The sequence below is a fragment of the Oratosquilla oratoria genome, chromosome 34, assembly GCF_046742065.1.
Source record: "Oratosquilla oratoria isolate Oo_2021 chromosome 34, ASM4674206v1, whole genome shotgun sequence".
Lineage (NCBI taxonomy): Eukaryota > Metazoa > Arthropoda > Malacostraca > Stomatopoda > Squillidae > Oratosquilla > Oratosquilla oratoria.
The window spans coordinates 43,341,766-43,346,765 of NC_134810.1; the positions used below are offsets into that span (position 1 = coordinate 43,341,766).

The following is a 5,000-nucleotide window of genomic DNA, read 5'->3' on the forward strand; positions in this document are numbered from 1 at the left end:
GTATACTACACGCACACATACATGCTTCAACGTGTGTGACTATCAAATTTGTTGAAAATCATCTGGGGAATATTAAAACTGAAAAACACACAAAAAAAAAATAATAATAATAAATAAATAAATAGATAAATAAATAAATAAATAACGTAGGCGTGAGACACCTCAGATTTTGTCCAAACAGCGCATCACCTAACCCTGCTCTTCACTTGACTGGAAATTAGGGGATTAACTCCTCACTAGACTCAAATTAGGGCAGTATATTCCCTTGAACAAAATTAGGGGTTTAGATCTTCAATTGACTAAAACTAGGGCCTTATCTCCACTAGACAAAATTAGGAAACTAATTCTTTACCATACTAAAATTAGGGCAGCATTTTCCCTACAATTAGGACGTTATTTCCTCACTAGGCTAAAATTAGGGCATTAACTCCATTAGACTAAAATTAGGGCCATATTTCCACTACAGTAAAATTAGGGTAGTATCTTCGCTTGAACGAAATTAGAAGTTTAAGTCTTCAACTGACTAAAATTAGGGCATTATCTCCACAAGACTAAAATTAGAGCAGCATCTTCCCTTGAACGAAATTAGGGCATTAAATCTTCAGTTGACTTAAATTAGGACAATATCTTCACCTAAAGAGATTATGGTAAATACTTTTCAGCTGACTATACTTAGGGCAGTAAATCTCGATTTGATTGAAATTTGGGCATTAGATCTTTACTAAACTAAAATTAAATTAGGGCACTAACCCTCAATGCAGTTAATCCTTTACTTGAATAAAACTAGAAGAATAAATCTTTATTTCACTGGAAATTATCGGTGGTATTCTTAAAAAAAATATATGAATCTTATATAAATCCTTGGATGGGAATGATTTATATAAGGAAAGAATTTCTTTTAAGAATACCACTGTAAGATTCTTATGAAGGTATTTATAAAAATACTTCCTTATAGAATTCTTTCCCTTCCAAGGATATATATAAGATTTATATAAGGAAAGATTTTTTTTAAGAATACCACTAAGATTCTTACGAAGGTATTAAACAAATCTTTCCTTATATAATTCTTTCCCTTCCAAGGATTTATATAAGATTTATATAAGGAAAGATTTTTTTTTTAAGAATAACAGCGTATGACGGTAACTCTTCGGTCCGTGTACAGAGCCCATTCAAAACAGGGCTATTCCAAAATACAAACGATGCCTCTCTCATCGTAATGGACGAGGGCTGGTTGCCATGGCAACGTGGATGTGGCGAATCTGTTTTTTTTTTTTTTTCAAATTGAAGAATACAAGAACAGAGACTTTCCAGTGAACAATAATTTTCGGGACTTGAACAATCCCTCTTCGTCTTTGTTCTCTCTGTCGCCGACGAACGAAGTTCCTCTCTTTGGAGAGAAAAGGTGGGAAGATTCGTCGAGTTGAGGCAAGGCAAGCGGGGTCATGGGGGGGAGGGAAATTGAGGGGAGGAGGGGAGGAGGAGAGGGCAGGGAAACTAATGGGGAGGAGAGGAGGGGGAAGAGGAAGGGGAGGGGGAAGAGGAAGGGGGAGGGGGAAGAGGAAGGGGAGTAGGAGTAGGAGGAGGAGGAGGAGGAGGAGGAGGAGGAGTAGGAGGAGGACTAAGAGAATCGAAGCTGGTGATGCATTTGTTAATGAATCAATATCATCTGTGAAAGACTAACTGGATCAAGTGGGGGGAGAGGAGGTGGAGGGAAGGGGAGAGGCTGGGGAGAGGAGGGGTGAGGATGGGAAGAGGAGGGGGAAGGAGGGGTGAGGATGGGGAGAGGAGAGGGAGGGGGAGAGGGGATGGAGAGAGGAGGGGAGAGGGGAGGGGGAGAGGGGGAGAGGGGAGGGGGAGAGAGGAGGGGAATAGGAAGGGGAGGGGGAGAGGAGGAGGGGGAGAGGAGGGGTTCAGGAGGGTAGAGAAGGGGATGAGGTGGGGGAGAGGAGGGGAGAGGAAGGGAGGGAAGGGAAAGAGGGGAGGAGGAAGGGAAAGAGGAGGGGAGAGTGGGAGGTTGTGAGAGGAGGGGGAGGGGAGAGTGGGAGGTTGTGAGAGGAGGGGGGAGGGAGGGGAGGAGGAAGGGGAGAGTGAGAGGAGGGGAGGGGAGGGGGAGGGAGAGAGGGGGAGAGGGGTGAAAAGACCATGGTTTTAAATTAACCTGTGACGTTTGGACTAATTGGTCACCTGGTGTCATCCAGACGATTCACATCAGCTGGAGGAGCGTGGCTCTGCAACCCGGGGGGAGGGGGGGGACACTTCAAATACTTTATTATGGTCAAGACGAAGCGATTTTATTATTTAAAAATGTGTCTTTGTGGGTTAACTCTTTCAGCATGGCTTCGTGACCTATTGCCCCGTGGTTAACGAGGGAGGACGGAACTACCCTCCTGGCCACACCTGGAACTGGGACCCTTCAACATATGGCCCGTGGCTCCACCTCCTCCCCCTCCTCCTCCTCCTTTTCCTCCCCCCCTCCTCCTCTTCCTCCCCCCTCCTTTTCCTCCTCCCCTTCCTCCTCCTGTTTTTCATCTTCCGCCTTCTCTTCTTTTTCCTCCTCCTCTTCCTTTCCTCCTCCGCCTCCTCCTCTTCCTTTTCCTCCTCCTCCTCTTTCTCTTCCTTCTCTTTCTCTTCCCTTCCTTTTCCGCGTTCTCCTATTCCTTTTCCTTTCCTCTTCCGCCTTCTCCTCTTCCTTTTCCTCCTCCTCCTACTCTCCTTTACCTCCCCTTCCTCTTCTTATTCTTCCTCTTCCTATTTCTCATTCTCCTCTTCTTTTTCGCCCTACCTCTCCTCTTCCTCCTTCCTAATCCTCCTCATTCTCCTCTTCTTTATCGTCCTCCTCTTTCTTCCTCTTCCTCCTCCTCCTCTTCTTCCTCTTCCTTCTCTTGCAGGAGCCCTGTTTGTGGGCGAGAAGATTCCATCATCTTCATACACCGAAGCGAGTTTGTTCATGAATCAATTTGATAGTCAATATCTCAAGTTTCAACACACAGCATCATTTAGTCCAGTGTCGCCAGATCTGACCGTTGCCAACCTTCTGCGTTACATTTTCCAAGAATCGACCCAACTCGAACTTGTAGTAAAAATATTCTGCATAACAAATGTTAATTAGGCGTTATTAGCAAACCGGCATTGAAATTTTACTGCAATTGGGAAAATTTGGGATATAATACCCCTTGCAGACATTCTATAGCCAATACAAGTGCTCTGACTGTGGACCATAATGTGACCCAATGAGGCGGTTGTGTCATGTAGATATCTCACACACACACACACACACACACACACACACACACACACACACACACACACACACACACACACTTTGGGGCTCTCCAAGGACATTGTATACATACACTTCATACATATGTTACATACATACATGCATTACAAATATACATATATTACATACGTACATACATCGCATGCATACATACGTACATACATTGCATGCATACACAAATACGTACATACATTGCATACGTACATACACATGCGCGTGCGCACCTACCCACATATGCATACACACACAGAACATGCGCCTAATGCATACATGTACATATATCTATGGAGTAATTATGGAATCTTTCAAAACTCCCCCCCCCCCCAGGTTCGCGATTCAATCGGCCCATTCATAAGCGACTTCAGTTTCAATGTCGGTCAGCCTTTGCCTCTCCACCCATCCACCGTCCATCCATCCATCTCTATTCGTAGCGACCCATACGCGACACGGCGTTTGAACTTGCTGTATCACCGTTTCAAAAGACGTTTCGGCTCTTTCATCTCCCTGCGAGAGTTAATCAACTCAATCTGAGCCTCCGTGTACCATAGCTCTCCGGATCAATGCCCCACTACCTGTGCACTGCAGGTAATGGGGGAAGCGAGATCGCCTCTTCATCTCGTCCCCTGGCCTACGGCTCCACAGCACCCCAATGGGACCTCAAGCCCTGGTCTTATGCCTCTCCCATCATTTTGGCTGAAGCCGGAAGCACGTTGGTCTCGTATTCAGTTAGTTGTGGGTTCGAATCCCACACTCCTCCCTGATTCCCAGGAGCGACTGTTTGTTACCTTCCTCGAGCGTATAGGGCATTGGTAAGCGGCTTCGGCCGCAGGTACTCAGCGCCTCCTGGCGTATTAGGCTCCTCACCATCATCATCTTCCAGATTTCATTCCGCTGATGGGGGCTAGGGGAGATGCTTCTATCGCACGTCCCTCCAGGTACGTGATCACCACGCCCATGGCAGGAGTGAAGTGGTGAAACCTTAATGTTCGCCTCGTGTACTTGGATAGCTAGGGTAAGTGGCAGTCACCGCAAGGCGCCGGGGATCCAGCCTTAGGGTAGATAGCCTACAAGGCGAGAAAATGACGCAATAAATCAAACAATTCCTCCCTCCTTCCATTAACGATGGTCCGAGGTCTAAGCCACGCTGACCAGAATCGCCAGGAGTCTGCCAGGGTCCGTTAATGTCGTTAATCCAAGCCGCTCGAGGTCCGTTAAGTTCGTTAACTTAATCCCATCTGGCCAAAGAAGGGTTACCTTAACAGAATAAAAATCTACCTTCGAGAACAACGAAATTTATACGCTGAGCCACTTGGAGGCTGGGTGGGTCAGGTCAGGTAAGGGGCTTACGACAGGAGGCGCTGAGTATCTGCGGCGGGGACAGTCACCTTTGCCTTACTATAAGCTCTGGGGACTGTTAGGGCAAGTAACAAACAGTCACTGCTGGGAACCGGAGAGGAGTGCGGGATTCGAACTCGGAGCTAATCGAATGCGAAACCATCACTCTTTCAAAGGGTGTCAGGGACTCTAGAAGGGACGCCGTCAGCAGAATCCCGCGGGGGCGTCAGCAGAATCCCGCGGGGCAGTCAGCAGCTTCGCGCGGGGCCGTCAGCAGCTTCCCGCGGGGCCGTCAGCAGCTTCCCGCGGGGCCGTCAGCAGAATCCCGCGGGGCCGTCAGCAGCTTCGCGCGGAGCCGTCAGCAGCTTCGCGCGGGGCAGTCAGC

General features: G+C 47.5%; 1 protein-coding gene across 1 annotated transcript in view; it reads right to left on the bottom strand.

Annotated features, from left to right (window-relative positions):
* Positions 1 to 5,000, bottom strand: part of LOC143018275 (neuropeptide CCHamide-1 receptor-like) — a 217,005-nt gene that overhangs the window by 182,978 nt on the left and 29,027 nt on the right. The gene's annotated exons all lie outside the window — the stretch shown is intronic.